The sequence below is a fragment of the Choristoneura fumiferana genome, chromosome 30, assembly GCF_025370935.1.
Source record: "Choristoneura fumiferana chromosome 30, NRCan_CFum_1, whole genome shotgun sequence".
In the NCBI taxonomy this organism is placed as follows: Eukaryota; Metazoa; Arthropoda; class Insecta; order Lepidoptera; family Tortricidae; genus Choristoneura; species Choristoneura fumiferana.
This window is the reverse complement of record NC_133501.1, coordinates 5,167,284-5,179,510: the sequence shown is the minus strand read 5'-3', so window position 1 is coordinate 5,179,510 and position 12,227 is coordinate 5,167,284. Positions and strand designations below refer to the sequence as shown.

Here is a 12,227-nt window from a genome sequence, read left to right as displayed (position 1 = left end):
TTTTTTCGTAATGGCTACGGAACCCTATTTTGGGCGTGTCCGATACGCTCTTGGCCGTTTTTTTTAATATACGTACATTATATGAACGTACCTATATTATGCTGATCTCAACACAGTTTACCTTCTAGGTCAGGGGTGGGGAAATAGATTTAGAGATGGGCCTTACTTATACGAGTTCAATAGTTACAACATTTCCGTGGGCCAATTTTATTCTAATCAAGTAACAACAAAAATCAATCATGTAGGTATCTATAGTAAATTTATTGTTTTGATGTGCTAGGGTAGGTGGTTTAATTTTTCTGATCTACTTTTGATCTACCACCTGTTCTATATTAGTCCTTCCTTCTTTCTGTAAAAAAGGTTGCCTGGAAGAAATCGCTCTTAAGCGATAAGGCCGCCTATTGCTCACCTTGTAATTTTGTCTCTGTGTATCTGTTTTCTGTATCGCTTACTAAATCTGGTACCTATACAATAAAGAGTCTTTGTATTGTATTGTAGGTGGGAACGATGAAATTTTGACTGTCCATTAATTAAAGTGTCAAAATTAGGCTCCAAGTTACTTGAAGTATCCCCATCCCAGTTCTAGGTAGGTACTTTCCTTTTCTCCTCTTTTACATTTACTTCAAATACTTAAATAAAAATACATTTTTTTCCAGTTTTATTAATGATTGTATTTAAAACATTTGTATTACAGAGAAATTTATAATAATAATAAATCGTTTATTGGGTAATACATCGTTAAATAACATGGTGTTTGAGCCCTCCTAGTAGGTATAACCATACCTGTATCAGGAGGTCTCGCTCTTCTATTCATAAAAAAATCGTGCCAATTATGTTACATAAACGATGTATAAAATATAAGAATTTGTTTAGGAACGAAATCTATTTATCTGGCTGTTGTAAAACTGGATTCTACATGAATGAAGCAGGCGAGTTGGTTCTGTAAAAAAAAAAAACATTTATATCATTAGATTCGAGCTTTTACGGTTTTTTAACCGACTTCAAAAAAAGGAGGAGATTATCAATTCAATTATTTTTTTATTTTTTGTATTTTTTATTTCAACTCCAAATTTACCCGACCCGTAAAAGTAACAAATTTGGAGTTGAAATAAAAAATACAAAAAGACTCCAAAAAACCAATCATAATTTGATTGCTTAGTAGCGACATCTCTTGTCTGGGTGAGCGGTTAGTTCCAATGGAGTGCCGAAAAAGTTTCTCGATGAGGGCTACGGCATATATGTCGCTAGCGTCACTGCTTAAGTGGCTAAATAAGAAACAAACCAGCTGAGATATGAGGTGCATAGGGGAAATTCGTGTCGGTACCGTTGACCATCAGTGGTGTAGCGGTATAGCACGCGGTACGGAATACCGAGAACCTGGATTTGATTCCCAGTGATGGTCTTATTTTTCTGGTTTTTCTGTGCATCTATATTTCAGTTTGTATTTTCAATTGAGACTTTATATATTTCTGGCAGGAGCGAAAGATGTAGAATGTCATTTAGATGGCAATAAAAAAGTAAAAAAAAGTTATTAGTACGATTGTGAACTAGGGTAGGGTAGGGTAGGGTAAGGTAGGGTCGATATTATGATGATGATATTTTTAGGTTTCTTGTCGCTTTGCGTGTTATAACTTACCATAATGGAAATTAGTTTAGACGGCACGTCCCGATGTGAAACCTAAAAAGAAAAAGAACATTACAAGTTGGATAATATTCTGTAGGGTGTAACATTTAGATCGGTCAGTATGGGAAAGTCTGAAACTATACGACATACGAAGATCTGTTCTTAGGAATTTAATTCCATCCATTTTAGTCATTCTAGAAATCGTGTAATAACAGTTATTGTTTAAGTATAACATACAATACATATCCAAATAGAAAATAATGTACTTCAGTTTTATTTTTCAAAACGACCGGGTTCCCGAAATTAGTAAGTTTTTTTAAATTCGCCTATGAATGCAATTTTTCTTGTTACTAAACCGATGACATGTTTGCCAAAAATGGATCTTCGTATGTCTCATATTTTCAGACTTTCCCACACTGACCGATCTAAACGTAGATACAATGTAGATACAATACAAGGTAGATATAATACAATAGAAACCAGAGAGTACAGTCGCTAACAGATACTACTAAATAATAATAATAATAAACATATATTTCGGAAAACTTGGTTCCATAAAAAATACAAAAATGTGTTAGTTTAGTACTAAGAAACCGAGAGACTGCTAAGGAATGGAATTCGCTCCCATCACCTGTATTGCCAGATAAATACAAGCTAGGGCTCTTCAAGTCTAGAGTGAACAGGCTGTTACTGAACCACTCAGTGTGATATAACTTTGGCCGCATCTGCACTTTTTAGGTAAGATATATTAGGGGGATATATTAGGGTCAGTTCTACGTAAAAAACCGGTCATGAGCGTGTCGGACACGCCCAAGATAGGGTTCCGTAGCCATTATAAAATATGTATATTTACGCCAAATTACAGCTTTCTAGTATAGATAGACAGTCGGACAGACATGGCGAAACTATAAGGGTTCCAATTTAACTGCGGGACCCTAAAAAAGATATCGTAACGGGCGAGATACTCAAATATTTCGGAGCAGTATTACATTTCAAGAAATATTTTTTGGAATTTTTGACTACATTATCGCAAAGCAGGCCTGTGATGATAATTATTCGAATGTTTAAAATAAATAAATACAATAATAAATAAATAAAATCGCTACGCCTTATGCATATCAGTATCCCACAGTTTAAATTCATTGTCATGTGGTCATAATTTATTTTCAAATTGTCAAAAACGATTTTAAATATTTAATAGATACGCGAGAAGTTTTCAAGCAGCACGCTCGGCAACTGCATATGTCAACCTGCCGAAAGAGCTCGCATGTGAAAGATACGCTTAGGGGCCATTCATTTATTACGTCAGACGATTTTTGCCAGTTTTTGACCCCCTCCCCCCCTATGCAAGAAAAAAAAGAATGGGCCGACCCCCTCCCCCCCTGTGTCATATTTATTACGTAAGAATCTAAAGGAAAAAAATAATACACGTTTGGATATTTAGCGACGTGCTGTCTACGCAAAACAAGTGACGACTCTCCCTATAACTGTAGACTTTGGTGACGACTAGTTTAAAAGCGGGTTCCCGAGAAGTGCAGTGCAGACAGCGCGGATCCGTTGCTATGGAAATCGTTTACGTTTACGTATATTATTATCCGAGCGATTATTATCTTAACTTTGCGCTTTTTTGGGATCTTACGTAAAAACTATCAAGACCCCCTCCCTTGTAAGAAAAAATAAGACATGGTCGACCCCCTCCCCCCTAAATCGTCTTACGTAATAAATGAATGGCCACTTACCAAAAGTTCTAATATCCACAAAGAGGGTTTGTTATAAACGAAATATCGCTAGATGGCGCTGACGCCAAGTCAAGATGTCAGTCTTGTGTGTGATTAGCTGATTTAATCATTTTTTTAACCCATTATGCGGGATCTACACTCGCGTACGAGTCGCGAGGCGAGGCGAGGTACGAGGTGAGGCGCGTCTGGTCACACTTCAGTAACTTAAGATTCTACAGTTAGGACCGATTCAAAATCGTGACTACCTCTAAAATTCTGGCTAGTGGGTATTCTGGGACTCTTTCGTTGGGGGTTAAAAAAAAGTGATGTAAATAACTTACCCAAGCTGGCTTTGTTACTTATTCCTGAAGCAACTGAAAGCCAAGATTAACATTTAGGGTCTATGCTGGCTGACGCTTGTGCGGAGCGGGGGGACTATTAAACAGTAGTATGAGCAGTGCTAACTGATGCGCCTGCGACGGATGAAGGTGGTATTATATGGTTCACTCGGATGAATGTTCTTTCGAGTGAATGCTTCAAAGTCAAAGTCAAAGTCAAAATATTTTTATTCAATTTAGGCTCTAACAAGCACTTATGAATGTCAAAAAAAATCTACCACCGGTTCGGAAAAACCTCTATTGAGAAGAATCCGCCAAGAAACTCAACGAGGTATATTTTTTTTAAGCAGATTTACAATATTATTAAATGATATGTACTTATACATCACAAGTATTTAACACAACTTTATTTTTAATCATTAACTTTATAATACGCCTTAGATATTAATGTCTTCTTGACAATAGATCTGAATTTTGTATCCGTTTCATTTATAATATTTTTTGGAATTTTATTATAAAAACGTATGCAATTTCCCAGAAACGACTTTTTGGTTTTAGCCAGTCTATAAGATGGAACTTTAAGCTTCCCTGTGTTAGTAGCCTTTGGCTTATCGACGTTAGTGGGAAATCACAATGTTCTTCCTTACATACATGATTATTTCAAAAACATAAAGCGACGGCAGGGTTAGGATACCTGTTTCCTTAAAAAAAGATCTTAAAGATTCACGCGTCTTCATTTTTCTTTCATTCCATGTTCACACGGCTTAGCTAGAATGACGTAAAAAAGAACATTCATCCGTAGTTTCCTTATATGGCGTCGAATGAAGTCGTACTCGCTCCACTTGTACACCATTTTGCCGCGACGTCCGCCTGCTACAGGGTTCGAGACAAAATGGCCGAATCCGAGTGAACGTTCTCTCTGAGTTCAAACTGTTCATGTTTAAATCCAAGTTTCGATTCTATTCACATAACTGAGCTATTTTTATTCTGCAACTTTTAAAAAAAATTGATCACTGTTATTTATTTTTCATACAGAATAAATATAATGTTCAATGTATGCGATACAATACAAGATTGACAGCACATTGATGCATGTTTATCTAAGAGAGATTTCAAATAAACGTTAATAATTATTCAAAGGCCCCTGTACCAAGAGACAGCGAGAACACCGACATATCCGATACACTGATTCCACTATTAAACTTTAAGGATCAATAAACTATCTAAATTCAAGTTACAATCCATGAGGTCTTAGAAAAACCTTCGGGTTTCGGGGGAAATCGGAAGGATTCGTAAGTAGAAAATGACAATTTCCTTTTTGACTTAGTAGCAATCCATCACGCGAAGAGTGCACTCGTTGTGTTTTCATTGATTTATATAGAGCAGTTAAAACCACCACTTACTAATTTATTTAGTTTGTTATTTTTCAGAAATTGATTTCCACGGGGAGTCAACTTAAACAGGGTATTTCTGTAAATAGACAATAACGGGAGATTGTTTATAATGTATATACATATTTTGTAAAGAAGATGAAAGTTTCAAGAAAAGTGTTGATCGTAAATATTATAATAAAGTTCAAGACAGAGTTATAGAATCAACGGGGATTTCGAAAAGTACATTAAAAAAATATTAAACGAAAGCAGACCAAAAAAATTTATTTGACGTACCCAAGAGAAGTAGATACTAACAACAACTCTATATACTTCCAAATAAAGGAAGTGTGTTAAGGCAGGGTGTTCTCAATTTAAATTAACTATGGAAGAATTCGAAAATGCTAATTTTGTTTTATTTGTATCATGACAAAAAGTCATATTGTATTAAAATTAGGAAAAGATAAAGAAGCGTAATATTATTACAGTAAGGTTTATTTTGTACTGATGATTATTCTTTACATAACTTCTTACGGTAACTTTGAAAAGTTTTGCAAGTTGATAAAAGAACAGAACCGCATATCACGATCGCGTGTCATCGTCTATACCCGAAGCATGCTTCTAAAATCCGAAGGTTTTTTTTAAGAGCTCACGGAGTGTATTTAAAAATGTTACGAAACAAAAGTAGCTTCGTTATTTGAGTAGAATTGAACCTTCAACTTAAAGCCTCATTCTGAAAATACACTCTGTATTTGACCCCTACCAGTGCTGGTTATGTAAGATGGTTATGTACGGGGAACAAGGTAATTAAAATTCCAATTTTTTAATTCCTTTTTTTCTTTTATAATTAATATTTACCTTTAGCGGAAACGTGGGCGCCCAACGATGGTATGCTGTAAACTGAAAAAAAAAACAATAAATATTGAAGTAAAAAAAAGGAACATTCTGTAAAGTTAAAATTAAAAAATCTATTTCGACAAAAAATGTTAGACCCTTGGGGTCATCCATAAATAACTTCAAGGGGGGACGGGGGCAGGCGGTTTGTGACACAAAAACAATTTTCATAGCAATACATGTGACAAGGAGGAGGGGAAGTGGTAAAAATTAGCAAATTTGGTGTGACGTATTTTAAAGTCAAAGAAAGAATCGGCGAACTCTATAAAGGGAGGGAAAGGAGGGGAAAAAATACGATCGATTTGAGAAGCACCTCCGTTGATACCCTGGAGGGCTGGCCGTGCGCTGGTGTGGGACGCTACCTGTACAGACACCCTGGCGGCGTTCTACCTACCAGCAACTACCAAATACGCGGGGGGGGGGGGGCAAACACCCGGGAACGCCTCAAGGTCACAAAATATAGCTGTCTCGGCGCCCACTATCATTTCTTTGCTTTCAGCGTCGAGACTCTAGGTCCTTGGGCACTGGAGCTACACAGGGAACTCAGGAATAGGTTAAGGGAGGCAACAGGCAACCCTCGCGCCGGCAGCTTTCTCGCGCAAAGAATCGCAATCGCAGTTCAACGCGGGAATGCTGCCTACGCGATGGGCACCATGCCAAGAGGCTCACCTCTCTTTTTTAATTAAGGTTTAGTTTTAGTTATTTTAATTTAATAGTAATTTTAGTCTTGTATTAGTAAAACAATATTGACCGTCACATATAAAATTGTATATGTAAAAATATCTATATAAATAAAAATGAATCGTAAAATGGACTGATTTCCCTTATTATTTTTTTGTTGTGTTCGTTACTGTCAGGAGAAGGTTTTTGGAAGAAATTTTTTAAAAATTACAAAGGGGGCAAAGCCGCGGGCAACAGCTAGTGAATAAATATGAGACTTACCTCCGTTTTTGGAGTAGGTCAATAAACACTAGATCAATTTAGAAACTAAAATCGATTATGACAAAACAATCAATCGGCAAAGTCAGTAGCAGAAGTATATGAGCGCAGTTGTGATATGGTGTGGTGTTCAAAATGATTATTGTAGCTACGTACGTATAGCATGGTGCGGGTGACACTTGATGCACCGTTTCGTTTTACTCAAAAAAGTGGCTGCGGTTTAAATATATGGAAGTATATTTCAGTTGCAGCCTGAATATGACTGGCGTAAAATATTTGAATACATAAATGTTGCCACAAAAAGCCTAGGTAGCGTAATAATCGGATTAATGATGGCATTAATTATGATTACCTATGGTTTTAAATTATTAGTTTTATCGACTCAAGTTTCGACCATTTCACTCTCTAGTCTGTGATATTGACAGCTGTCACCCGCACCCTTCTAGAATGAAAGTAGTGTAAACACTCTTATTTGTTACCTTGGCAGTAGAGTCGTGTATCATTTAAAGTACCGTAACCGCTCGTCTACTTCTGTTGCTCTCTCTTCTGTTGACTCTACCCTAAAGGCTGTTGACTAAATAATGGTCACTTACTTTTACGGGCCGCGGTGCCGGCGCCAGGTACGAATTGATTGGCCGTAGCAGCGCCACCGGTGGCGACTGAAAAGAAATTGGTATACACGAAATATAGGCACTTGGTGGTAACAGAGTTGAGTTTGGTCACATCAGGCATGTGAACAAACTCAATCGCAACCACACAGTAAAAATAATATTTGAGTATTTTTATTTATCGTATAAATCAATGATCCAAGCTACTTTTACATTTATCAGAGTTACAATAATAATAATAAAAATAAGTCAATACATGCGATAATCGTGAAGGCCGAAAGACAAATCAGCAAGTACTTTGACTTGGCTCACGAGGTGATGCCTACGGTGTAACATTGTCCCGATAGTCGTTTTGCAAAGGCTAATAGCTAAGAGTCTCGACCAAATTCAAGAGATCTCGCAGATGGCTTAAGCAGTACAGAGGCGGTACTTCTGGACACGCAGCATTCGGAGGTTCCTCACTTGCGGTGACCACCGAGTTGGGCCCTTTTACGCGCAAACAGGTTAGGTTTTTATAAATTATGTATGTACAAAGACTATATAAAAAATAAACCTTAAGAATAGAAAAATAAAGAAAAAATTAATAATATTTATTATTCTTAGTTACATTCAGTTTACATTGCGATACCTACAACATTAGAACAAAATTAGTGCTATGAAACTAAAAATTCAACCAGTTTTGCAATTTTAGCTACGTGTCCTACACTAGCGCAGCTTGTCTCGTAGGTAACCAATCCAGTGACAACTTCCCATTTCAAAACGCGAAAAGTTGACAAAATTAAACAAAGAAAAAAAAATTTTTTGACTGGGTATACCCGCAATTAATTTGTTTATTGTTTGTACACTTAATTATGTTTTCTATTTGAATGTAACGTTAAATTGTGTTACTATTTGTATGTTAGTACAGGCGATCGCGCGTGTGTGTGTGTGTGTGTGTGGTTTGAAATTCAAGATTAGACAAAGAAGGAAATATACTAGCGTCTGACGTGTGACGTTTTAGAAAGAGACAGGACCATACATACGGGATTTGCATGAAATCCCAAAATCTCGGCTGCTAAATTATAGACACGATAATTGATGCGGCTATTTTTTATGTAACGTTAATGGAATTTACAACGTAACATGGAGGCAATTCGGAATTTTGAATGAAAGGTATAGGTAGTGCCACAAGAGCTGAGGTCACGCACACAAGAACATGTCATGTAATGACAGGGGAATTTTGAGATTTACTCATTCATTTCATTCATTCTCCATTTGTGCAATCAGTTCTTTTTGTAGCTGTGCTTCAACTCTCGTGGCACTACCTATATGTAGCTGAAAGCCTGGAATGAACGTTGCTTCCGCAAAGAGACGCTCTTCCATTGAACGAAGTAAACTAATTGATGTGGGGTGTCCAGCTATACTCGGCTAGCCAGATGACCTGGCTTGCCTGTTTGCCGCCTTCAAAATATACTTAGTTTGTTTTTTAAATAAGTTTTGTTGGCTGTACTTGCATTGTCATTTATACAACATTTCTGTACCAAATTTCAAGACGCCATTAACCGTTGAGGCGTTCCGTCCTAGTGCGTTCGTCCGGAGACATCACTGCCAGATTATTGTATTGTCACGCAATTTATATAAGTATGTCAAGTCAAATTTTAAGTCGACCAGATCACTGGAAATTGATTAAATTTAACTTGCAAGATTTGACCAGCACTACGTACATAAGCACAAAGCAAGTTAAATAAAAGCTTGTAAAAATATACTCACCATTGTCAGAGGTGTTCAGGGCGGCTTGGGAAGTCGCGTCAACGTCTGTAAAAGAAAATTATTACGCTATAAATATAGATTTCTCCAGAGTCCAGGTGGACTGACGACATCGTGAGAGTCGCGGGAAACCGGTGGATGCAAGTGGCAAGTTGTCGTTCATTGTGGCGTTCTAAGGGGGAGGCCTTTGTCCAGCAGTGGACGTCTTCGGGCTGATGATGATGATGATAGATTTCTAGCAATCGCCCAAAATAATGCTGCGAGCGTATGGATGTTTGTATGTCAATTTCTATGATTATGAGCCTCTCTAACGGCAGAACAGTTTTTAATTATAATAATTATGAGGTACCATTAGATTTGTCTATGTCGGAGTGACATAAGGTGTATACATAATAATTCAAAACCGCGTCCGCATTACATAATTATAAAAATATTCAGCGCCTCTCCAATTATTATTTGTTGGCTTGCGGTGGAGACGAACTTGTTGGTGCTCGAGGCTGTTGTTTTTAGAGGTAGGAGCGCCGCACGGACGGGATTATCTCGGAGCGTGTCGTTCTTATTCGCCCTATCCAATTATATATTTGCGCGGCAAGCGGTTGGGACTTTCCGGTTGAACGGTTCGAGGCGGTTTTTTTTAAGAATAAGAATAAGAATAAGAACAGTTTATTGTCAAACATAGGTCAGAGTGAGATGATAAAAAAAAATTAATAGCCTGTTGTATGTTGTGCCAGCCACGCGTAAAAATTTCGTTTTTTTTTTTCTTTTATAATTCATTTTTAAGAAAAAAAAAAAAAAAACTAAAAAAAAACAATATAAATATTCATAAAAAAATAAAATAATCAACACACTATAAAAATAAATTAAAAATGTCCATCAAAATTCAAAATCATAACATTAAAAAAATATTAATTTATAAATTGTCATTGACTTGGAAGATAATCGTTTTCCGCACCAACGCTGTTTTGCAAGTTTTCCGCAATGTATGGTGATTAAGGCGACAGTTTTTTTATATATTTTTTTTTCTCTCAGTAATCTGCTATCAGTCCGAACAAAGGACTATGATCAGATGTGCTGTTCCAGTTACTCGCGTTTCAGAGTGTGCCCTCCAGCGAGGCGCAATCACTCATACAAGACAATACATAGAAACTAGAAGCGTGTCTTCAGTTCTTGGATGGTATGTCTTTTGAGCCGCCTCTGATAGTCAACTATTGTTAGCTGCCGGGCCAGGGCGTTCGGATGGTATTCAAGTCGCGTTTGATACGTCTTAGCTGTCGTGCTTATTTCCTCCTTTATTGTAGGGATGCTTAGATGCTGATGTATCTCTTTGTTTGTTGTGTACCATGGCACATTAGCAATTGATCTCAAGATCGTGTTCTGCAAACGCTGCAGGGTCATTATGCTGGATTCGCTGGCGCTGCCCCAAAGCTCAATGCCATACATCCACACTGGCTTGAGAGTGGCCTTATAGATAAGGTTTATTGTCTATAGACAGCTTCGAGTTTCTTCCGAGCATCCAATGTAGGGCTCTGTGTTTGAGAGCTATTTCATCCCTTTTAGCTTTGATGTGTGTCTTCCAGGTCAGTCGTCTGTCCAGATGAATGCCAAGGTATCTCACATGATCGTCATGTGGTAGAGTTGTGTTGCCCAGTTTTACTGGTGGGTTTTTATAATATATAAATATTATTTAAGGTAGCTAGTAGATTTATTATTTAGTAGTATTTAGCTCTTAGGTTTAAGATTGTATTTTGTATAAGTTTATATATTCTTAAATATTTTTTTTTCTGTGAATAATAAAATTCAATCTACTTACACGCATATTCGACCAGTATAAAAAAGATATGCGGTAACAAGTGGGTAATTTTTGAGAACATAATAAACAGTTCACATATATAGTGTGCAATTTAAATTGATTGTTCAATTTTGTAACTATAGCTTTGGAATAAAATACAATTAGAAAACTATTTAAAACTGAATATAAGCTGCAATTGCATAATATGCAATAGAAGGTTTACTATTTGGCAAGTAACGTTTAACAAATGATCTTTTCACAAAAAAACGTTTCGGAAAATATTCGTAATCGTATCACAAACTGGAAACTGCTCATATCAAAAATGATCATTTGATAAATATACTTTAAACCCTTAATAAGGCATCATTAAATATTTAATAAGGAAGCCGTGGTGGCCGAGTGGTTTGACCTATGGCCTCTCAAGCAGAGGATCGCGGGTTCAAACCCCGGCTCGCACATCTGAGTTTTTCGAAATTTGTGAATTACAATTTGAAATTTACCACGAGCTTTGCGGTGAAGGAAAACCTCGTGAGGAAACCTGCACAAACCTGCAAAGCCATTCAACAGTGTGTGTGAAGTTCCCAATCCATACTGGGCCCGCGTGGGAACTACTGCCCAAGTCCTCTCATTCTGAGAGGAGGCCTGTGCCCAGCAGTGGGACGTATATAGGCTGGGATGATGAAGGCACCATTTATTGGAGCATACTACCACAGAATCAAAAGCAGCTATCGAATACATACCTCACAAAGGATGTTTTAAAATACAATGGATATTGTACTTTTATAAATGAATTTATGCAGGTGGGACCTGCATATTGCTACCACCATCTTGCTATCTGACGTGAAGCAGCAGTGCTTGCACGTAGCGTGGAGAGTAAGACAGCCGGTGAAATATGGCATACACTCATCTAGCCTCTAGGTGGCGGCATCTGTATTGGAGATATGGGCGGTGTCTCTTACCATCAGGAGACCCACTTGCTCGTTTACCATTTACGAAATTTACAAGTCAATGCAGGTGGTTGCTAAATCGCCTCTACCATATTTAAGGGTTAACAATCTTGTCACTTTACAAACACACCATATAATAACATAATTTAAAACATAACCCATTAGGTACCCAAACAACACATTTTTCAAACTAGTATTTTTGAGAAAATGTCTAAATAATTATTTGACAGACTATTTACATAATATGTTTAAAT

At 37.1% G+C, this 12,227-nt stretch overlaps 1 long non-coding RNA gene across 1 annotated transcript; it reads right to left on the bottom strand.

Annotated features, from left to right (window-relative positions):
* Window positions 1-641: 641 nt before the first annotated feature.
* On the bottom strand, window positions 642-9,287 carry LOC141444908 (uncharacterized). The gene is made up of 6 exons (XR_012453233.1): window positions 9,241-9,287; window positions 7,477-7,542; window positions 5,909-5,950; window positions 3,684-3,716; window positions 1,637-1,678; window positions 642-940 (listed from the first exon to the last, which is right to left on the bottom strand). It is a non-coding gene; the product is annotated as an uncharacterized lncRNA (long non-coding RNA).
* Window positions 9,288-12,227: the final 2,940 nt, after the last annotated feature.